This window comes from Convolutriloba macropyga, chromosome 3 (assembly GCF_964194025.1).
Source record: "Convolutriloba macropyga chromosome 3, txConMacr16.3, whole genome shotgun sequence".
NCBI classification, from domain to species: domain Eukaryota; kingdom Metazoa; phylum Xenacoelomorpha; order Acoela; family Convolutidae; genus Convolutriloba; species Convolutriloba macropyga.
This window is the reverse complement of record NC_134470.1, coordinates 12,783,298-12,808,861: the sequence shown is the minus strand read 5'-3', so window position 1 is coordinate 12,808,861 and position 25,564 is coordinate 12,783,298. Positions and strand designations below refer to the sequence as shown.

Below are 25,564 nucleotides of genomic sequence, written 5' to 3'. Positions count from 1 at the left end.
AGCGAATCACAACGCTTGACGCTGGGCTGCCTGTTTTTGATGACCTTTCGAAAATTTATGAATATGTTCATAAAACCCTAAATATTGACCAAAAACCTGATATTATTAATTTAACACATCTGCATGCTCATGTTCTACACGCTCAAACTAAAAATATTGAAATTTGTTGAGTAAAAAGTTGAAATAATAGCAAAAAACTGGAAGTCTACCAAACTCTTCTCAATTTAGTCAAAACAGAGCCAGATTCAGACCAGAAAAATAATATCAAATAGCAAACCTATGAGCTCATATCCACTATTCAATCTCTCTAGTAGTATTCCAAGCCTAGTAATCCCATACAATATCATAGAAATGCATAAATTTTGAATAAAGTGAAAAATTCGAAATCTGCTCATATTTGACCATATTTAATCCAAAATTTTAAAGGGAAAAACTCAACATTAGGACTTCAAATCATGCACTAAACTGCACCAATAGCTGCCACCAACATAATACTGACTAGTATGACCCTCAATTACCGTTAAAATTAACCATCTCCAACCTTTGTCAATTTATGCACCAAACATGACGCAACATAAGCAAAAATCTAGCAAATTTCACAGAAAAACTGGAACAAATCACAAGTTAATCATCTCCGAAATTACCAAAATGCTACCACTGATAGCCGCAGATATCAGTACCATTTGATAGCACCAGATTTAGGCCACTAGAGCATTAACAGACTGACATATGTTTTGATAAAATTTTGGACTTAAATATCAATGTTCTGACTCGATAAACAGCTCCAAACACCATAATTCAGTAATATACATTAGTACCAGACACACACAGTACCATTTTAATCATCCAGGATCAATAATGTATGTAGAGTGATGACTTATTAAACTCCAAATTTGACGATTCAAAAATAGCCAGGTTCAGATCACAGAAATAGTCATAACATTGCGAAAAATGTTCAAATTATGAAAAATTTTTTCGCTGCAGGGTTTTTTGAGCCGCTGAAGCTATTTGCAAATTTTGAACTCGATTGGAGCAATTTAAAATTCGAGTGACGGCGGACTGCCTGAAATTTCGCATTTTTCGACTTCTCAAACATGAATCGAAAAATTGACCAAAAAGGGTCCCAAAACCTGATTTTATAGCATAGTTGTTCCCCACCGATGTCTACCGAGTGGATCAAGACAAAAAATTTCCTCAAAGTTCAATAAAAATTGAAAAATTTACATATATGTACCACCAGTCTTGATGCGGACAAAAAACCTAAATTACAAAAATATTACATGTAAAAATTAGTATCAAAAACTCTTACAAACCAGTTCAAATTACACACAACTGTTGCTAACAACCAGGGCAAGTGTCTAGAACCCTTAGAACCAGTCTATAACCAGTATTTCATAATTAAGGTAAAGTTAATGCTCAAAAATGAAAAAAGTCATTATATCACCATTCTTGCACTCTCACAAATATATCATTATATAGCTACATACTGTCAAAAAAAACATTACCACATGCTCACATGCATCACAACTAATAGATTCGCCAGTGAAACCAAGCATAATTGTAACAATTTAAAGATATCTCTGAAAAACTTCAACACAACTGAAAGTACATTACATGATAATCAAAACAATTGCACTGAAACTAGTTCAATTTCATTGCTGCACCCTTCTCACACAGCACATTCAGGCACTCACTGTTAACACACGCACCCAACCGCTTAATCTAGCAATGAACAATCTGCCTCTACTCTGATTGACTTTTACTTATTAGTTAAATCATTCAGTATTTGTCCCATTTTCCGCTATTTACTCCCTGAAAACTCAAAAAACATGTAAACACTGCAAAACTCGACCCCCCAACCACTAATCCATAATCATACGCCCATCATTCAATCAAACAACCACACTACAACATGTTTACACACCATAATTAGTAGTAAAATTAATAAACACACACATCAATACAAGCGATATGAAAGTCGAGTACACATGAAACAAACAAATACCACATAAACAAGTACCAAATTGAGAAAATTAGAACTAGAACCAGAGTACATTAAATAAAAGAGCAAATAAACACCGGAAAATTAAATAGAAACCAGTTGAACACTCAGAAGAGCTACATCAGCAGAAGATTGTCCTGAAACATAGTTGTAATTATTGAAACACGAAAATAATACTTACAATTGTAATAACTCTCGTCCTTTTCGGCTCCACTTTTGATTCCCCGATTAAAAAAGAAGAACCGCTGGCCCAAGGAATAATCTTTCACAAGGAAGGAAAGATCCTCATCACTGAGAAGTTCATAAACACGGAGTTTTCAGTACCATTTCCCCCCTACAATTTCACAGTACGGCACCAAGTACAGACTCTACTTCACGATCTTTCGACAAAATTGGTTACTGAATCAGCTTTTGTGATACTACATACAGTACTACATACAAGAATCAAACAGATGTATTCAACGTTGATTGGCTTTACATGAAAATACTCAATGAAACAATTGAAGCCGAAAATGAAGCCTTCAAACTGCGGAACCAGACCGGAAAACTACTTGCAAGAGTCGAAGAAGAATCTGGAAATCGAGAACAGAGAGCCGCCCCTCTTGCTATAGCAGCCGCAGTCGCTGGAACTGGACTCTTCGGTCCAGGAATAGCAATGAGCAGCGGAGGATGCGGTGGAATTACGGGAATTTTCGGCTCTTGCCAACGAACGTCTCTAAATGCTGAAAATATCAGTAGATTAGCTAACAGTTTTAATAGCTTAGCGACTGTGTATTGGAAATCAGCGCCCAAACAGATGAGAATTTTTTTTTGTTGCTGACGAACTTGCAAAACTTTAAAAAGTTCAAATTGAAATGCAAGAAAACCAGAACAGAAACTGGAAACTAGTTGAGGAACAATTCGCAATTGTAGACCACAATTTGAATGGAATAACAACCTGTCTGAAAATCCAAACAACACAACAACAATTAAACTTCAACATTGACACAGCAGCATCATTACTTTTTACACTTTATGCAGACATAAAAGGTTATCGAGCAGCCTTATATTCTTTTCGAATTATTGCTATAAATGCTATTCCTACTTGATAAACGCCTTCCAATCTCTTTAGTACCTCGTAAATCATTAATCAAGACTCTTGATGCAATCCATGATAGCCAGAAGAACTCCCCAGATCGTCTAACTTTGGCAAAACCCATGACTGTCATTTTTGTCGTATTATGATGCGAAATTGTACAAGAGATTTCGACAGCAGAAGACTGACTTTTACTGACACTATCCATTCCTTTCCATTCCTTTGGCCTCGAGCCAGACAGTGTTTGAAGTTTATCGTGCCAACGTAATCCTTATGCTCCAGAAGTATTCAGTTGATGCCATACAATGGGTGATTGAGGGAAAATACATAGCAATCTCAGAAGGTCAGATGGAGACAACAGTACTGACGAGATCCCAGTATGACAACTGTCTTGGATCGCCACGATACCGAATCTGTCACGAGACAATGGAATTCCACCTTGGATTTTCTTTGTGCCTAGCAACCCTCAAGTTTCATTATGCCATTACAGCATTGAAAGTATGTGTCAGAGAGAAGGTTGTATTACCCAACCCAGAACGAGCACAGAACCTTGAATACGGAATTTGGCTACTTACGTCAATTTCAAGTGATTTTACTCTTGGTGAGATTGGTACGGACGAAAATGACCGACAGACCAACATTCCTCATAGAGGTTGTAACATCTGTTTAATCACATTAAAATGTGGACACACAATGTTCAGTGATCACATTACAAAGCTGATTTACAAAGTTGTCAGTACCTTCCAGCAAAGAGAATAAATGTGAAATTGCCCGATCCACTTGCACATTTAATTGACTCAGTACCCAACATCAACGAGCTACCGAAATATGAATCAAGTACTGAAACAAATATCGATTTTTTGAAGAAAGTTAAAACAGAAATCATTTATTGAAATAGAAAGTTATCTACCGAATCATTAGACGACATAGCAAAGCCAATTACCACCGAAATGAAATCATTCAATCCAGCACTAATTGACAAACTTGAACCTTACGTGCCAATCAAGCTTTCTCTCTCGTTAACAATCATTGTCTTTATTGGAAACTTAGCCTTACATATCCTCTTCATGTAATTATACCATAAAGTAGCCTTTGTACGACGAATGGTGCCAAACTTCATGAAGCTTAATGAAACAAATGTACCGCTTAATCCAGTAGTTTCCGTACCAAAACATCTGAAGCAGATGTAGTCTCGCGAAACCTCGCGAAACCTCGCGAAACAACTCAAGACACCACCAACAGTTATATCGCCACAAGACACGGGAACCCTCAAACGACATCACAGACGAAATTCCATGCCTGCAACTTCAACCATGTCACTTATCACCATGGACCAATTCAACACAGAAGACGAACTAGATAACCCAGCTTCACCCCGAGAGGAAAGAATACTTTGAGTCCTCGAAAGTCTTATATAGTTCGTCAAGTATTAATCTTATAACTGATCAAGTATCCCTTCATCCATTAAGTTTTCCTCCTAAGTTCTTTAAACAATCAAACCAGTGCTTCAATCCCAAAAATTAACCAGTGTTTCAAACCATTCATTCAACCATTACACTTCTTCTACCCTATTTAAAAGTTTAGAGCCTTTATTCAGCAAAATAACTATGATTATTCTCATTGCTAATCTCAACACCTGCTCTTAATCTTAACTATATCTTATGTTTTCACTCTTTCTTCTGAATTAGCGCATCTTAACCCCTTTAATGTTCCTTAACAGCCTTAATTCTTGTGTTAACCTTGTTCACCTTAACCTTTATTTCCATTTGTCTTAACTTAAACTTTATCTCTTTTAAATTCTTTAATTGTCTTTAACTTTAAAGCTTTCGTTCAGAACTCTTTTCTAAGAAAACATAAAATGGATGGCTCCAACAAAAACATGTGTATACTTTTATATTCGTGCAGATTATATGTTTCATAGAAAAATTGTAAAAATCCAGTTTTTTCTCAAAATTTTCATGGAAAATTTTCATTAAGTCCGGTAGTGCCACGCCCTTATTTTGTCCCTTATAGTTACGTGATGATTTTCCTTTAAATATCCTTTATAAGTGCAAAAATTCAGTTCATATTCAGATAGATCTCTAGGCCATATATAGCTAGAATTTACATCTAGGCCTGTTACCCCTAATTTGTTTATGTTTATTAAAATCAACTGCATATTGACAGTTTGCTGATAAACATATTAGGTGCCTAACAGCATCAATACTTAATTTTCCCTGACGATGAATTCGCGTAATTGGTAAATAACTTCATGAGAAACTATGTACTTGGTGAAGTAATTATTCTGATAAAGTAGGTGCTAATACGGAACTTGTATATGTACTTAACAAACATCAAGAGACGTACAAAAGCCAGAAATTGCCCAACTTGTAGATCAGTAAATATTTGCGAAGGACCAATACAAGTCAAGGTACAGCCCTGCGGAACCCACGATCTCCAGAACACCAGAGAACCAGCCTGACAATCAGTTGATTGACATCTTTAAAATTTGATAAAAATTGAGAACTTCTTTTTGATAATTATTGAATAATTCTTTGCTGAATTAAAAAAAGATTGAACTGGAGAAATCTTTATAAATTACTAAGTTAAATCAGGCTTCCTTAGAACGAAACTGCGAACGAGTAAAGCTTTAAATACAAGGCAAACTAGTAGATATATCGCACATCCTAACCACTCAATAAAAGGCTATCACTAGCTAACTTTATTCAAAATATATCTGCTAAAAATCGCACTGTGAGACATCTAAATAAGTCCTTGTAAAATGCAACTTGTTCAAGTTAATTGCCTCTAATATTAAATTTAATGACACCAACTAAAAATCAGTGCGTAATATTCTTGTTTCTAATTTAAATGATGCATTATATGTTCAGATCCTGATAGCTCTGGCTGGAGAATTCTTGAAAAAACATAGCACGACAATCCTTGCAAATCAATTCGAAGAATCAAATAATTTACCAAACCAGCAAAATTTTTGGTATCAGCTTGTTGACTACCAACGTTTAAGAAGCACCAAATAAACAGCAAGAAAGCAAGAAAAAGGACTTGAAATCTATTTTTTGTGATTGAGATATAAAAGACAAGAAGAAAGTCGAAAAAATCAAATAAAAGCGAAATATTAAATCAGCAAAATATTAAAGTTTTCTAAAGAATCCTGGCATCGATATCACCAGAAGTAATGCTAAGAAGCAATGCAAAGTTTTTAATGTTTAAAATTATACGAAAAACTACTTTCTAGCTCTAACAAGTTTTAGCGGACAACTTGAACTCGAAAAAGACCACAATCTCTATATTGTCTAATTTTTTGACACCTACGACTTCAAAACCAATTCACTCATGGCAAAATCATCAAACCAAAGCAAAAGTTGATTAATTCTTTGACGTAAAAATCCTGGAAACGAAATCTAGCCAATACCTCAATAGCGAGCCACAAAAATTGTTCACTGGCACTTGATTTCGGAAAACTAAAAAAGAAAACAGAAAAAATGTTTAAAAAAATTTTAAAAAGGAAGAAAGATTGACCAGCGCTTCTTTGTGTTTGAGTGAAAAATATCAAAACAAACGTCTTAAAGAACAAACATGAAGAGAAGATCCGCATTGGACAGGAACTTTATGGTTATGGACATAGCTCAATTGAAGACGCAAAAAATTGAAATAATGCAATGAAATGCAAAAAACAAGAAAAATTGCACTGTTTGAGGCTCAAAAATTCAATTACTGGCCTATTCAAGTTGAATTAAGAACTTTATTGAAACTTAATTTCCCCAAGGTTTTACATGTTTATCCCGTTTTGAAGGGAAACTCCTTGGAAAAAAGTGTGATCACGTCTTAAAAAACGTCTTACAGAGCACCAAAAAAAGTCAAAGTTCTTTGAATAGTAATAATAAAGCTGGGCGTAGAAAAATCATCTGAATTCTTCTTATTTTGATTTCTTCTGGCACCCTATCTACTGTTCTTTTTGGTAAAAAAACCATTATTGCGGTAAAACGTAATTTGGCTCTCCAAAAGGTTCAGCTCTCCAATAGTTTTTAAAGCTGACTTACAAAACTTATTTCGTATCCTGTGCACCCTTTTTTAACCAAAAATTGATTCATTGACCATATTATTTGCAATTCAAAGATTTAAAACCGAAATAATCAAAACATTGCAATCAATTTGAAGTTTTTTTCCTAGAAAGTTTTCATTTCTGTAGAATTTTCTAAACTGGGTATCATTTTGACTGAGCAGCACTAAGAAAAATTTCTCCTCCTTATCCTTTCTTCATAGAACATCTAACGAAACCAAAAAAATATTTAGAAATTTGGAAGGGTTTCTACGTATTTTCGTTTTTGAATAAATGAGGAAATTTGTCAATTTTTCAGGCAATCAAAAATAATATAAATCAAAACGAATGAATACTAAAGGTTCCTTTTGAAAATTGAACAATAAATCAATTTTTTTAACGCTCACACCAAAATTTGATTTCCTTCCTTGTGTTTTTCTTCTAAGCATTTTTAAGGAAAATACTGCGCTTCAAGGTTAGCAGTAGAGATCTTAAATCAGCATGAGTGAATTTGTTGAGAAGAATTTTTTACAATTTGCAATTGAAATTTCTGCATTGAAATTTCTGCATAATAAAAAGATATGATAAACCGATACAAACAAATTTTTGCCAAAATATTTTACTAATACTGAGTTCAACGAAACTTTAACTAGGCTCCCTTTTTTGTTAGGAAGAACATGTTTTTTCACACTTTTGTTTTCAGCAATCAGTTCTCCAAAATATCATACAGTAAAAGATCCGCAATTAAATGTAAAAATAAGCGGGCTCGGCAATGTGCTCTCTCTGACTTGTAATTCAGATTTGTCGTTATCAGTAATATGTTAGACGACTGCAAAAAAAGCATAAAAAATACAATCAATGCAGAAGTCAATTCGTAAAGTTAAAAATTTTTAAAAGACAACTTTTAGTGGAACATTTTTGCTCAAAAACAGCACGACAAGTCCTGAAATACGATCCAATGGATTCAATAGTCGAACTAATCAGCGATTTGACAACAGGAAAAATCAATATCACGCCAAATAATTTGGGTTATGATTTGCAATGTTACTTTTTCCCAAATTAAAGTCAACTTCCTTTCAAACGTAGAAAACAAAACATAAAATGAGGGTCATGTATGTTAAAGTGTCTTTAGGTCTCTTTGTTTTGTTTTTTGTCACGCCCCTATTTCGTCCCTCATAGTTACGTGATGATTTTCCTTTAAATATCCATAAAAAAGTGCTATAATTTAGTTCATAATCAGATAGATCTCAAGGCCATATATAGCTAGTACTTCCATCTAGGCCTGTAACCCCTAATTTGTTTATGTTTATTAAAAACAACCGCAGATTGACAGTTTGCTGATAAACATATTAAGTGCCTAAAAGCCTCAATATTTACTTTTTTGAGTTCCCTGACGATGATTTCGCATAATTGGTAAATAACTTCATGATAAACTATGTACTTAATAAGGTGAAGTAATTATTCTGATAAAGTAGGTGCTAATACGGAAATTGTATATGTACTTAACAAACATCGAGAGACGTACAAAAGCCGGAAATTGCCCAACTTGTAGATCAGTAAATATTTGCGAAGGACCAATACAACTCAAGGTACAGTCCTGCGGAACCCACGATCTCCAGAATACCGGAGAACCAGCCTGACAATCATTTGATTAACATCTTTAAGTTTTGATAAAACTTGAGAACTTCTTATTAATAATTATTGCTTAATTCTTTGCTGAAATAAATAAAGATTGAACTGGAGAAATCTTTATAAATTACTAAGTTAAATCAGGCAGTGACTTGTAATTGAGACATGTCGTTATCAGTAAAATTTTGGACGACTGCAAAAATAAAAGCAAAAACGAAACATAAAACAATTGAATTTAACAAGAACGCGTTGCAGCAACAGTTGAAACCCTAAACTATTCGAGGAGAATATTACACACCGTTAAATATGCACCTTTTCAACGAAAATTGGGCCACCTCATTGGTGTGATAATGTGGACAGGAAACAAAAACTCAGAATGAGCAAGTACCCAAAAATCACACTCTTTGTATGAAAATGCGTAGTATCAAAGCCAAGAAATTAATAGTTGAAAACAAATCTAATTTAAAAAATGGAGCTTGGTTGACTGAAAAGAAGATGTGACCTGTTGTTACAGAGGCCAAGCTACAAAATTGAAAGAAATATTAAAAAAGTGGCAAAGCTTAAAACTCCACTGATTTTTTAAAAGAATTATTTTCGAAAGTTCAAACAAACCCTAAGTTTTCAACTAAAAATAAAAACAGATCAATTTGCAACTGCTCGGGAATTCAGTTCTGCTTTTTAATATTGAGATCAAATCATAGGACAACAAAAACAGCAAATGCGGACAGAACTCAAAATTTCACAAAAAAAATTATAGAATCCAGTGCTTAAGCCATTATATCTATATTACATTAAAAACCTTTAAAAATATAAACTGAAGTCAGAAAAATGCAACATAGCGGGAGTTTTTTTAATAAATGTACTACACTTTGAGAAGACACTTGACGTATTCAGATGCATCAATGAAAAATTTTTTGTGTTAATTTTGATAATTTAGCTTTAATCCAACATTTCAACTTATTTTTACGCTTCCTATTGCTTTTCATTTTTATTTATTCATACGTTTTCCTTGACTCGAACTATCTCTCATACAAATCATATTCAGTTTTCTTTTTTTAACCTTTCCCTCCCAAAAGTTGCACTGGGTTGTTTGAATTTGCAACAAAAATTCAGTGTTTAGTCATTATTCAGTTAATGAAAACACTCACAGAAAACATATCAACCAAAAAATGTGTTGGTGTCAATGTATATAAACACAATTTGACATTTTTTAAGAACAAAAATTATTTTTTTCTCAAATTGCTGTCAAAATGAATGCTAGAGCTAAGCAGCAATGTGAAACAAAACAACAGATGTTGTGAAAAATCGCTTTTTATTTAAATTCTAACAGGCAAAAACATTTGCAATAGAGGAACGATTCAGATTCATAGCCCTAACCAAATTGGATATCCAGAACTTAATAATGCTTTGTTTCCGTTTATGCTAGCTCAAAATGTTACTTGCTGATCAATGGAGGAGAGTATTAGAGAGGCTATCAAAATTACGCGAGCGCATCAGTAACAAAATTACTGCGATCGTGCTAATTATTACTTGAAAGAATCGATAAAGCCGAATTCGGTTCAGTGGAATACATCAAAACTGCTGAAGGCAATAATAAAAACGCAGAAAAAAACTTTTGTGTCAATTAACATAAAGGGGTGAAATTTGAAAACTGCGTGGCAATTTTAGTAATGGCTCCAAAAAGATGACAGAGTTTTGGCTGCATAACACAGCTTTGATCCAGAATGTTGAAAGCCCTGACTGCAGTTATGAATTGAAAAACTAATCTTTGAACCCTAATTGCAAAGAATCCATCATCGTTACCTCTAAAACCTCAGCTACATTTCTTTAGGTCACGCTAGATTATGGACAACAGTACCCGGGTCGCCACTTCTTAGTAGTCATACAAGGATCATATATGATGTCAAACAAGGCGGCTCGGTAATGTGCGATGGCACATAAAGTTCCGACCCCGCCCATCCACAATTTTGGCATAATTGTCTAGCAAATGAGGAACAGATAGAAAAACCCAAAAATTATTTTTTGCGAAAAGTCTTTTTCAAAAAATTCTGTATGAACGATAAGATAGCCTCCAAAGCAAATAACTCAGTGGAGTTAAAAATTGATGCATTAGCTTGAGGTAATATGTCAATATTAAGAAAGCGAGTCAAGATGAACGTCAAAAACAAACAACAACAACAGCAACAAACATTATTTACATCAAAAAATTTTTTTCCCTCTTAAAAACTAAATTTAATAACAAAGTCAACATACCGTCAGATAAACCTAAAACTAAACAAAAATAACTAATAAATCACCAGAAACCATATGCGACCAGTCCATAAAAAGGTTTGGTAACAATTATACAAAAAAGAACAAAAACATTAAAGTGAAAAATATAACTTATTTTTTTGAAACAGTTAACTTCAAAGTAATAAATACCATTAGGAATCAATTAACATTACCACAAATTTACAATTACCATTGTTTCTTGAGAAGGGCATTAGGACCTGTCCTTATTCATTTTTTAAAGCGGCTAAAATGAACAACAAAAAAAAACAAACAAAATTTCAATTGAAACTTGCCAGAAAACGCTGCCAAAACCCTCGAGCCATATTTTGTCCCTCAAAATATATTCGATTGCGCCTTCATCAAACAGCTATAAAGTAGTACGTGGCCATTCATTAGTAAGACTAGGTAACAAGTAGACAAAAAAGCGAAGTGCTAAAGTATGAAATAATTTCAATTTTTTTTTCGAATAAAAATTACATTCAATGTCATAAAAGGCATTAATTACAAACAGAACTATTTGAATAGGGTCGTTTATTCAAAAAAAGGAAGCCCTCGAGACCTGCAGTTACCCAGAATATTTCTCGCATCTACAAAAAGAATGTCAAATAAGACAAAAATCAAATTAATTTACATTTTTGTGAAAAACCGGTGTCGAAGCCACTGAGGTCATAACAAATTCATTAAAAAAAAGATTTTGGGACACCAATCCCTTTTATTCCCTTGACACCCATAATGTCATATTTGACCTGTAATGAAATAACGAGATTAGCTTACAAAAAGAAACATAAAAAGAACAAAATTGCGAAGTTAAAAAGTTTTTTTTTAATTTTGGAAAACGATTGTTTTCAAAGTCATGAAAGCCATCAGCTATTTACTAATATCAGAATATCGGTTCTTCTATTCTTCCACGAAAAGCCAATGAAAGTTATCACTATGCAGGAAATTTCATACGACCGAAACGACAAAGTATAAATGACAGTTAAAAACAAAATTAAAAAATTCAATTGATTTCTTCAAGAATGAGGCGTCGAGGCCGTTAAAACGATTATGTATATCATTCAGGATTTCAATATGTTCAATTGTGTTTTATTTTTAACGCTAATAATGTGACAAGAGAACTGTCAATAATGTGATAATGTGACAAATTTCGGAAACGTGAAAAACTGGCAAATATCGAAACAAACAAAAATCTGAAATCTTGTAGTATCAAAGCCAGAAAACAATAACTTCAGGCTTAAAACTGCAACCGAGAAGAAATGTTAAATCAGTAGAAAGAAGAAGCATTCTTTTTTTGCCGACACTAAGCTGGAAGTTGAACAAATTAAAAAAAAAATAGAGGAAAACTTAATTAAGCCATTATTTATTGAAAAGTCAATTATTTTTAAAAGAAACGACCATAAACTTTCAAGTTAAAATTTAAATGGATTAGCTTGGAGCTTTTTAGTAAGCAAACTGGTTGGACCTATCACTCCTGAGCATTGATTCGATATGTTCTGTTTTTTATTTTTAAAGATAGGGTCCTTTTTTTTAAAAAAAAAAGACCGACTGATTACAACCCGATTTCTTTGGGTGGTAGCAGTCCAAGAATGGCCCAAAACAAGCCCTGCTATTGCTTATTGTCCGTTAGGAACATTTGATTTTCGAATGTTGCAGATATAGATAATTTGTTAGTTGAAAACTCAAAATAAGTTCTGCATTTTTGATAATCAACGAGTAAAGTTAGCAAAAAAAGGCAACGTTTTAACTACAGAGCACTCTCAGCGTACTCTGAAGTAGAAATAGCCCCCCTCTGAGTCTACAAAGATTGTATGAGTGTTGTTTGGAGGTGTACTGTCGGCAAACTTAATCAAAACGGACTAAAGTAGCTTATTTCGTGCTGTTTTTGTTGAAAAAGGCTAAATTTTGAAATATTTATCCACATTTTTTGACCAAAAAAATTAAATCAAAACAATGAACAATGCTTGTTCGTCTTCAAAAATAAAATCAACGACACTATTCTTAAAAATTATAACAAATTTTAGCAAAATTGACGAAAATTTAGGCAAAAATTCCGGAAAATGTGAATAAAAACAACGGGAATTCACTCTACTTCTCTGAAGTTCTCAGAAGAAATTCAAAATAAGAAAAGCCGAGAAGATTTTTTATATTTAAAAATAAAATCAACAACAAGTTTTTAAAAAACGTTGACAAATTTTAGCAAAATTGGCGAAATTTTGGTCAAAAATTAGCGAAAATTCCGTAAAATGTGAATAAAAATCAACGGAATTCACACTATTTTCACAAAACTTTAAACCTCGATAACTCCCTGTAGAAAACGAAAATTAAAAAAATCTTTTTAATTCCATATTCTACGCTGGACGAGCTTTCTAATGATACCACTCTCAACTCTCTACGATGAATGTATCGATCGGCGAAAATTCACTGAACAAAAAAAAAAAAAACCCATTTGAGTATATAGTTCCTCCCCCCTCAAGAGGGTCGGAACAATAAGTCACAACGTAATTCCTAGTACGATCCTATTACGGTATTACTACTAAGAAATCATACATGATCCTTGTATGATTACCAAGAAATCATATTTGATCCTATTATGTTTGCCAAAAATCATACATCTATTTTTCATAAATACTTTTCTATTTATGTTTTTTATATAATTTATTCGGTGAGGCATCACCTACGTGATTCCCTGGCATTACAATGATTGGCCGCTTATGGACAAAAAAACGATTTGCATCAATCTGTCCAATGAAATCGCCTGAACCTTTAATTACTTCCCATAGACACGAAACTGGTTAAAGTTCAAGGCTACACAACATGGTTATTTCTGGTTCAAAAAATGTTTTGCTAACTTACTTGCTACAGAAACTGTTTCTTAAGTGCCAAGATTTATCAAGATCTTAGCAAATGGCGCCCAGACATTTGTTGGCATGTTTTGATAAAAAACAACACCTAACCAAGGTGATCCAAGATATTTTGGCGAGTTGTTTCGGGTTTTGCAGAAGTTATCGAGATCTTGCATGTCATCATTTAAAGTGTATCAATTTTGGAATCATGTTTCGTTTCGTATGTTATGAATTGAGTTTGCTGTGGGGTCTGCCTGCGCGATTAGCCCTGGTTAGAAAATTGGCCTCCACAAGTTGTAAATTAAGTAAGCAATCATTGCAATTATTAACTTTTATTATTGATAACAACGGTGTATTTAAGTAAGTATCTCGGCATATAAGAAAAAAGTTGTGTTGTCTGATATTTTTCCTAGTAATTGTTGCCTCTGAGCAGAGTCACGAGTGCCAACTTGAAGTCCCCTGATACATCGTCCTGAAACAGTCCAAGACAAACAGTTCTGATGTTCGAATACAGTAAACAACGATATTGAACTCTAAGCTTTGTTTCTTTATCGTAATGGACCTTTAACACTTTAAATTATTATCGTGACACTAAGTTGACGCATAACATTTCTAATGCTAAATCGAGCGTGCTACTAAGTTTGTTTGCAATCCTAAGTGGCGAGGTGGGGGGGGGGGGGGGGGGGGTAGCATTGTCTTTATCATAAGTCAAGGTCTGAAACCTCTTTTGGGGTTCCGTTATTAGTTCAACTTGCGCAAGAACTGGTTTTCCGTTGTTGTTTGTGTATTTTTTGATTGTCGTTGTTTGTTGGTAATGTTGCTTACCTCAATGAACTCCTCAAGGCTCTTGTCGTACTTCTCTTGGAACTTCTCAGCAACAGTTGTCAGATCCTGTCTGCTCCTCGATACCATCAGTCGCACTAGACGCTCCTCGTCAGTTCCCACTCCCTATATTATTGAAACTTAGTACTCAATTTTTTATTCTATGAAAGTTACTCTTTTTGTACTGTTCGTAGACGCCATACATTTGAAAATTTTAAAAAGTTTGATATGGAGTCAACCCCTGGAGCCAACTGAAGTCTCAAATCAGCAAATCAGTGTCATATTTGATCAAATCTTTTTGGCGAATACTTGAGAATTTCCTTGGTCTTGTATCGCTCAAAAAAGCGAGAGTCTAGTCATATTTGAAAGGTAAAAAACTAGCTAAAGGCATATAATGAAATTCATTAAAAAAGGGACAGTGATTCACTGTAACTCATAAGCAAAATTCGCACCAGTTAATTAACCATAGCCTTACCAATACTAACTCAATTTGTTCAAGTACCATCTGATCATCTCGATTATCTTGATAATTATGTTATCAAGTTATTTTGGTGAAATGAGAGTTATGACGAGTTGAGAAACAAAATCAAAGGTAGCAAAGTTGTAATGACTGCTGAGCTCAATATGAAACATCAGTGGACCTATTATTCTATATAAATTTTCCAATTTTTCAAGTATCTTTTCTTCTGATCTACAGAAGATTTAGATGTGTCTATGAGTAAGTCTATGACATCAAAAGATGGCTCGGATCCGTCTGTCAAAAGATCCACAATCGTCAGTGGCAAAAAAGAAAAAAGTAAATTGGATTTACTGATTTTAAACCAAAAGAAAACAAAATCGATCTGTAAGACTGCTGCGATTTTGGAGATCTTATTATATTGCTAGCTGAATGCTTCTTTGAAATGAAGTTTACATATCACTCAAAAAATATTATTTTAAAAACATCATCACTAAAAGTAAATCTATTTTAGAGTATCTTGAACAAAAATAAAATAACTGCACAAGACAAATTATTCGATTCTTTTTTGAACGCTAATAATTTTAAAATTAGACAAAAAGGCTCGGTAATGTGCATTCGCACATTACGTTCCGACCCCACTCATCTACATTTTTCACTTAATTGTCTACCAAATAAGGAAGAGATTAAAAAATTAACATAACAACATATCGTTCAACAAACTACTAAAAAAATAAAACTATCTATTCTAGAGGGCCTATGAGACCTGTGGCTACCATAATATGACTACCAAAAAAGACGACAATAAAAATCAAATAAATACAAATATTAATTACGACCAAAACTCCTTGTCCATTTTTTGAAAACCACTAGAAACCAAATCAAAAAGGCATCAGATAGAATTTACACTCAGAAGATTAACCGGCACTTTTTTGGATCAAAATATGGGACTTTTCCTCAATGCGACTTGGCAACAAGTCGACTAGAAATGAGCAAAAGGGGCAAAGTTTATTGAAATATTGCTTTTTTTTATAAAAAATATTAAATTCGAACTGAGTAGAAACATTACTCATCAAATTAAATTATTGAGTCTTTTATAACTCAATAAAGAGCATTTGAGGCTTTTCATTATCCAGGATATGTCATAAGACTACAAAAAGAACGACAAATACAGGCAAAACGAAAAAATTGCCCAAAAAATTATGCACGAAAACGATGTCCCCCCGATCAATTAAATATTGAGCTGATCACTTAAAGCAATAAAATTCTTCGTTTATACTTTGTGCAGGTGACATCATTTGTAAATCAAATGACGCCCATTATAATGATACTGTGAAAAGAAAGCAAAACCCTACAAAAAAGGGGCAAATATGCAAAAATCACGAAAATTGGTTTTATGAAAACTGGTTGTTCCAAGAAGAAAGACCATTTGAGGAAAAAAACCGTTATGAAGAGAAAATTACATTCCAATAGATAAGTGATGTGAATTGTATATAGACATGCTTAGCTATAATTTAACAATAATAAAATTGTCAGATCTCAAAAATCTATCTCATTTTTATTAAAACCAAATATTTTCAAAATTCATTGGCAACAAATTTTTCGACTAATAGAGTAGACAGTTTGTCTTGCAACTGCGCGAAAAACTAATTGCAACTGTTATTACTGAGACTAAATCAAAAGACTATAAAATAACATTAAACACAAGCTGAATTAATGAGTTTCACAAACAACCTTACAAAAACATAGCATTGAAGGCATTAAGTTTATATGATTCTAACCGCGAGAATATAACATCTTCATTTGCGTCTCCTTTGACCATCATAACAACTTTTAGTAAAACGACTATCACAAAATGACAGCAAAAAGAACCACAAAAACTGAAAAAAAAAACGCAAACTAGAACAAAAAGGGATAAGTTGAAGAATGCTATTGCTGTTTTTTAGAAATTTAATTCAAAGTCAAAACAACCATTAGCTATTTAGCGATATCAGTTTTTAACTGATTTTTTATCTATAGATGGCCACTGTGACTTTTAATAACACAATATTTGGCATATGACAACAAAAATTAAAAACAAATAAAGTGCAAATATAAAAACTGTACCAATTTCTGCAAGAGAACGGTGTCGCAGCCCTTCAAACCATATGTTATGAAAACAAAAAACATGCTCAGGTTCAAATGTTGTAAAGCTTTTTAGTTCGGTTGTTAAATTATGTTACAATTTGCAAAAGAAACAAAAACAACAGAAACAACAGCAAAAATGGGAAAGTATGAACAAAAATCAGAAAGTTTTATATGAAAACTTGTAGTACCAAAAGCAAGAAAACCTTCTGTTAAAACATTCGGCCACAAAATTAGTTTTTGCTCTACGCTGAGGAAGGGTTGACCTGTACATAATGAGAATAAGCAAAATGTTGACAAAAATAAAATAAAAAATTGACAAGTTCAAAAAATCACAGAAATTTCCTTAAAACAAATACATTCAATAACATTAGAGACATTAGGTAACAACCAAATGAATAAAAAAAAGTTCACATGAACCTCTTGGGGAAGAAATTCAGATCTTTGAGAGGTTAAACTTAGAAATCAGACTGCCAAAGGAATAACAATTGAAGGCAGAAGACAAGAATTTAGTTAAATTTTAATAAAGCTCTTCCTCAAAGCCAAAAAAACCTTTGATTCTCTGAAAACAAACTGTATCTATATTTGGCCTCAAATTTACGTAAATTGCAGTTGTCATAAACGGAGCCGTGAATAAAAAAATGTTGTCAGTAATTAACAATAATAAAAAACAAAGCAAAACATTTTGAAAAAAGGCAGCATCAAAATAAAAACCAAAAAGTCTCTGATTCTAAGAATCCATGACATTATCGAAACTCTCCCTGAATGTGTCGCGCCTAAAACACTCTGCAGTTAACAATTTTAACTTATTGTGAATTATTTTAGCGAAATTGTGCCAAATTTTAGCAAAAATTACTGAAAATGTGAACAAAAACAGTCGAATGTTCACAAAACTTTGAACCTCAATAACTCCCTGTCAAAAACGAAAATCGAAAAAATCTTTTTAATTCCGTATTTACGCTGGACGGGCATTTCAATGATACCACTCACAATTCTCTACGATGATTATATCGATCGGCCAAAATTGACTGAACAAAAGAAAACCCCAGTTGAGTATATAGTTCCTCCCTCCCCAATAAAGTGGGGGTCGGAACAATAATGACTGCTTGCAAAAAGTTTTATTCTTCAAACAACAGTCTTACAACTTGCAGGAACGAACTCGAATAAAATTTGGGGGAAAAATAGACTATTACGCTCATATTAGACTCACAGATTGGGCTCATATTTGACTATTCGACTCATAATGAAAGCTGCACTTTGATTTTCATCATCCATTAATTTCAGCGGTAAGCTCTTCAGCGAAAGAACCTCTGTTAAATATATAAAGGATTCCAAAGTTTTTGAGAAAAGAATATTGTCTTTTGATTTTTTGCTGCTTTAATAACCCGTATTCTTCCTGCTTTTATTTTGTTGATTGCTTTTCAAAAAGTTATTATTGGGTCTCTCTGCCATTTTGTTTTCTCAAACTTTATTGCATCGTCTTAGCAATGATAATTCCAACCCTCGATTTTTCAGTTAAATTTATATTATATGACAAAACGGAGATCAACAACAAACCATCAAACGGAGATCAACAACATTTAAATCAAACCAAAAACAAGCTGATTAAAAATTTGAGATATTATACAAATTCCAAAATATACAAAAAGATTACAAATCAATTCAATAGTTGACAAAAAAATCAAAGCTTCTGTTTTGTTTAAATTTTTACTGGTATCAAATTGCTCCTCGAGAACAGTAGTTCAATTTGTTTAAAGTTTTTTTTAAATTTTTTTTTCAAAGTCAACTTCTACTAATGGAAAGTCTGCAGTAAAATTGCTACCCAAAGAAAGTATAATATGTGGTTTTATGCAATTCGATTGTCTTTCTTCACCAAACCTTTGAAGTATGAAGCTTCCAAGATGATTAAAAATAAAATTTGCCCGAAGTAACCCAAAAAAGTAACGCTACATCTCTTTGAATCCTAACCCCTTAAGGAATAATAAAAGTGGGTTTAACTTCGAATAGTGTTACTTTTGAAACGAAATCCAATTTTTATTTACACATAAATCAAAAGAAAATCAACACAAACGATGGCAAAAATAACGAGAGAAAAAAAAAGAAGAGAAACTATTTTTCAAGAATCAATTCAAAATTCTAATGTATGCTATATCAGCCTCAGCAAAATACTCCCATAGGTAAACAGTTGTCATTTACTTTAAGCTGTTTGCAATTGTCTACGGGACAAGGATGCTCGTTAATGTGCGTTCGCACATGATGTTCCGACCCGAGCTCATCTACACTTTTGACTAAATTGTCAATCAAATGAAGAGATAATAAAAATAGATGTTTGAGTATAAAAAGACGTTTAAAAACCTAACTACTTATTGAATAGCATTCTGCCATGCCTCATTACAACGCTGACGAGATCTTTCATTGAAAAAACTACGAGAAAAAGAAAAAAAAAACAACAAAAAAACAGGAACAAAAATTTCACGGCAAAAACTAAATATCTAAATTTGAACGCACCTAGTAACAACGCCAAAATGCAACCGTATGAAACCTCAACTTTACAAAGTTACTTTTTTCACACTATAAAATGGAAAATAAATGGCAAATTTCCATTATGAGACTAGGTAACAAACTCGACAAAAGGAAATAAGAAGGCGAATTTGAAAAAAACAATCAACATATATTAAACAAAATATTTTCTAAAGTCTTAAAAAACATTAGCCTAACCGAAATAAGTCTGAACAAATTTACTAAACATTCAGTATGAAACCAACAGGACCTGTCGTTGGTTAGATTAAGCCTAGGAACGGACTACAGAAGCAGAAAAACTCAAAAAATTAAACAATTTGCGACAACACAAATTATTGAAGCCATTAGAATCATTAGCTATTATCTGAATACTATGTATTCTTCCTTCCATTTTTATTCATACTAATTGAACTGAAATTATATTGAAACATTAAATAAGTGCACCTGGGTCACATTTGAAAATCATTGAGATCTGTTATTACGCGAATGTGCTTTAAAAAGGGAAAAACAAACACAAGCACACCACTAAAACTTTTATTCAAACTCACATTGTCCGCAAACAAACCAACAGTTACGACATGATATCACTGGACATTTAAATTTTTCGAATACAAAAAATTGAATGAGACCTTTCAATGATCAAAATAAGCTACCAATTGACGAGAAAAAAAACAAAAACTGAAATTTTTTTTTAAAATATTGAAAATGTATATCATCAAAAACTTTGAGACTATTAGATATAAAATGACCTCCTCGGGTAACAACAATCCTTGAATACTCAATTATAAGCTTTTGAGACCGGTCAGCATTCGACGCCTACCTAAAGATTAAAAAAAATAGGCAAAAACCACTAAATCAAAAAAAATTGAGCGGGAAAATTGTCGAAGCCATTAAAAAACAATTTTTCGGTAATGACTTTTCTATCATCCAAAAATTTTTTAACAACATGAGATTGTTTTTTTCAATATAACTTCAAAATATCAATAAATATAGACAAATACCTTAAAACCACGATAAATCTAGGAAAACCGGTTGTACCAACGCCATTAAACTCAATTGGTTACAACGAAAAGCAATAAAAACGCTCGATGTGAGCATAAGAGTTATGCTTCGATGGGACGACAAGGATGTTTGTCATTGACAATTCATCGATACGATAAGACACTACAAAAAATCATTGACTAAGAACAAACAACAAATACAGGCAAAAACCAAAAATTCAGTAAAAAAGTGCGAGAAGAAAGTGCTGTAGCCATTTCAATCATAAGTTTTTTTACGAAATTTATCTATGATCCATTGAACATCTTTTCTAAGCCAAATGGAACTAACACTATTACGATAACATGATAAGATTTCAGGAAATTCAAAAAAAATTCATAAACTTTCCAAATGTTCAAAAATTTATGAAAACTTGCGCATCAATTTTATCAAACCAATAGTTAAAAGATAAAGCCGTAAATTAGATTATTTTTTGTTGAAGTAGGAAAGAAGGAGTTCCGGTAAATACTGAGACGTTCGTACAGTTCACGAACACGTTGTAAGTTCAATAGCTTACGACAGAAGTCAACAAATACGCTCAGTCATGACTCGATAGAAGGACAAAAATTTTTGTCATGCATGGGTAATCAACAAGATATCACAATAGGTCTTATGACTGTGAGAACAAAAACAAATACAGAAACGAATAATTCATTAGAAAAGTGCGAGAAAAAATTGTGGCAGCCATCATATTCTTTTATCTCATAACTTTATCTATGCTCCAATTAACGTATTTTCAAAACCAATGGGAGCTATCAATAGTAGAATATTCTGATAAGATATGAACAGGAACCAAAAATACAAAAATTTCCAAACATTTTGAAATTTTTTTTCTAAAATCTTATGGTATTGAAGACATAAAACCAGGAGTAAGAAAAAACGGTAGCCAAACGAGTTTAGATTGCTGTAGAAGGAATGAAGGGGATTCTGTTAATTACTGAGAATTTCCTACAATCATGAAAATAAGTTTAAAAATGGTTAATGTTCAAAAAAATTTTCGAAAAATTGTTTTTGAAGTCTTATCAGCCATTAAGTTCAATAGCTTTCAACAGAAGTCAACATATACGCTCAGTCCTGACTCGATAGAAAGACAAAAAATATTTCTCATGCCTGGGTAATCAATAAGATATCACAATAGGTCTTATGACTATGAGAACAAAAACAAATACAGAAACCAATAATTCATTAGAAAAGTGCAAGAAGGAATTGTGGCAGCCATCTAAACCATATCTTTTTATCTGAAAATTTTATCTAAGCTCCAATTAACGTATTTTCAAAACCAATGGGAGCTATCAATTGTAGAATAATCTGATAAGATATCAACAGGAACCAGAAATACAAAAATATCGAAAAATTTAATTTTTTTTTCGAAATTTTGTGGCATCGAAGCCATGAAGCCAAGAGTTAGAAAACAACGGTATCCTAAAGAATTTAGATTGCTGAAGAAGGAATGAAGGGGATTCTGGTAATTACTGAGAATTTCTTACACATCATGAAAATAAGTTTAAAATTGGTTAATGTTCAAAAAAAATTTTCGAAAAATTGTTTTTGAAGTCTTATCAGCCATTAAGTTCAATAGCTTTCAACAGAAGTCAACAGATACGCTCAGTCATGACTCGATAGAAAAACAAAAATACTTGTCATGCATGGGTAATCAGTAAGATATCACAATAGGTCTTATGACTTTGAGAACAAAAACAAATATAGAAACCAATAATTCAGTAGAAAAGTGCAAGAAGGAAGTGTGGCAGCCATCCAAACCATATCTTTTTATCTGAAAATTTTATCTAAGCTCCAACTAACGCATTTTCAAAAACAATGGGAGCTATCAGTTGTAGAATAATCTGATAAGATATCAACAGGAATCAGAAATACAAAAATATCGAAAAATTTAATTTTTTTTTCAAATCTTGTGGCATCGAAGCCATGAAGCCAAGAGTTAGAAAAAAACGGTATCCAAAAGAATTTAGATTGCTGTAGAAGGAAAGGAGGGGATTCTGGTCATTACTGAGAATTTCTTACAAATCATGAAAATGACTTCAAAATTGGTTAATGTTCGAAAAAAAATTTTAAAATCTTAACAGAAAATAAGTTCAATAGTTTTCAACAGAAGGCAATAATTACGCTCAGTCATGACTCGATAAAAAATCGATGTTTGTCATGCATGGGTAATCAATAAGATATCAAAATAAGTCTTATGACTATGAAAACAACAACAAATACAGGCAAAAACCACAAAATTGCAAGAAAGTGCGAGAAGAAATTGTCAAAGCCATTTAAACCGTAAACTTTTCTCTGAAAATTTTACTTCGCATTCATTGAACGCCTTCCCAAAACCAACAGGAGCTACTGAAATTAGGATAATTTGATAACATTTCAATGGGATTCTAAAATACGAAAACAACCAAAAATTTTAAAAATGTTTTTGAAATCTTGTGGCATCGAAGTCATAAAACCAATAGTTAGAAAATGAAACCACCTAACAGATTACATTTGGTTGCAGTAGAAAGGAGGGGGATCCTGTCAGTACTGAGTTTGACTTACAGTTTCCAAAAATAAGTTTATGATCGGTTAATGTTTAAAAAAAATTCGAAAAATTATATATAAAGTCTTAACAGTCATTAGCTGTCCAATCAAAGCACTGAATAGATCTTTAATGCTCGTTAGGAAACCCTTAGCACTTTTTTCAATGATTCTTTGCCATAGGGCTCCAAAAAATCAGTAAAACCTCAAACAGAAAATCAAAATTTCGTTAAAAATTACAAAAGCTCAGAGTCGAAGCCATGAATCTGCGGTTCCTCGAAAGCGTGTTTTTGATTCATTAGGCGTAGTTTTACTGTAAATCAGGTTTATCATTAACCGAACATCGATTTGAATAGTTACCAGTATCTAGGTGATCTAAAAAATATGAAGTTTTCTAAAAAAAAACCAGCTCTCAAGTAGGATTCGAATTTTTTTATAGTACACTTCCCTATGAGACCAGAACTAGTCTTTTTTATCACTTTTCGTGTATTAGGAATACAAAATTGATTCATTTCTTGGCGCGAAATTTAATTTTGAATGAAAAATTTTTAAAGAAAAGATCATAATTTGAAGAAAAATTAGCACTAAAAGTGAACGAAGTCATACCAAATACCACGTGTTCACACAAAATTTCAATCCTCGGTAACTCCTCGAAAAATGCGAAATTCACAAAAATCTTATCAATTTCAAATTCTAGGCTGGACGAGTTTTTTAATGATACCACTCACATTTCTCTACGATGAATATATCGAGCGGCTAAAATTGACTGGACAAAAAAACCCATTTGAGTATATAGTTCCTCCCACAAGTGGGTTCGGAACAATAAAAAGTTAACAGATTAAGTGGAATTTATATTTGTGTTTTATAAAAAGAGTTTATTTTTACAAAGTACGCTATGACTATTCAATTGAATTACGGTTCAGAAAGATTTAATTTCATTAAGAAATTTGTATAACTATCAGACTATCATCTCTTGAACCAAAAAACTCAAAAATTAATTCTTTACTCGACTTTGATAGCATTTTGGCTAAATTATATTTATTTGTAGTTTTATCCAGCCTCTTCGTTTCTTCTCTTATTCGTTTGGAGCAGTGTACATGCGTTCACCATGCTATATCAGTTGATATATTTTAATTTATTTTCATTTAATTTGTTTGGTTTCTTCTAGTTTCATTGTTTCCTATCTTATTCGTGTAGAGCACTACAGGCATGGTCATTTTGCCGTGCTATATCAGCATCATTTTTAATTTTATTAACTCCTCCACCTAGGGTCCTGGTCCCAGAATGAAAAAAGGGAAGGGAGTAATCACAATTATTATACTAGAAATTTTCCAAAGTCTGTTTTCAGCATGAATAGAGATCATTCTTCCACAGAATCTTAGCTATTTGTTATTTTGCTAAGCATTGACGTTTAAAGCTCCAGGATCATACTCGTCCACCCAGTTGAAAAACCGATTCAAAATCTTGCTTGAGTCTTGCGAGGTGGATATGAGATCTTCCAAGTTTCTGGCAAAATGCATTCAAAGAAAAATGGAAGAACAATGCAATCCCTTGCAAGATATTTTGCAAGGTTCTTGCAAGATTTTGACTGTTTACTTTAGTCGGGTGGTGAAAATTCATTGAACTTTGAAGAATTGTAATTCTACAATTATCGTCGCGGAGAACAAAATATGGTGGCCAATTGCCAAGGTAGCAATTTTTCTGGCTAGGTCATATATGAAAGAATATCAGCGATTAGCAAATCTAGTTTCTGAAGTGTGATAAAGAAAATAGCATCCCCTTTTTGTCTGTTATTATCTTTCATGCTTGATTATAGGTTTCGATTAGGGTTGATTGAGTGCTCAAATAGGAATACTATTCTTACTTTGAGTGCAGAGTGGAGTTTTTCTGCGAAGAATGCTTCCCTTCCCTCAAGTGCAGTTATAGCTGGAACATCACAAGTCAATTTGACGCAATCAAGTTTTCATTCAAACAAATTTCTTAATGGGTTCAAAGAATCCTGTAACCAAATGAAAGGCCTATGATGATTATTCAAACTAAAATTATCTTTGTTTCAGAATTTGGTTAGAATCGGTAACTTTTTAACTGTGGGTCTTGGATAGCCGAGATAGTCGGATAGTTGAATCCTATATCAGCACTGTAGCAAAAAATATGGAAAAAATGGAAATGAAAGATCAATCAAAAAGTTAGTGAATTATAATGCAAAGCAAATTTATATATA

The 25,564-nt window shown here is 32.8% G+C and overlaps 2 protein-coding genes and 1 long non-coding RNA gene across 3 annotated transcripts in view; 2 read left to right on the top strand and 1 right to left on the bottom strand.

Annotated features, from left to right (window-relative positions):
* Positions 1-25,564, top strand: part of LOC142335950 (uncharacterized) — a 390,664-nt gene that overhangs the window by 98,879 nt on the left and 266,221 nt on the right. The gene's annotated exons all lie outside the window — the stretch shown is intronic.
* Positions 1-25,564, top strand: part of LOC142335951 (tRNA dimethylallyltransferase-like) — a 237,720-nt gene that overhangs the window by 98,880 nt on the left and 113,276 nt on the right. The gene's annotated exons all lie outside the window — the stretch shown is intronic.
* Positions 14,140-25,271, bottom strand: LOC142336866 (uncharacterized). The gene is made up of 3 exons (XR_012758916.1): positions 25,208-25,271; positions 14,685-14,807; positions 14,140-14,331 (listed from the first exon to the last, which is right to left on the bottom strand). It is a non-coding gene; the product is annotated as an uncharacterized LOC142336866 (long non-coding RNA).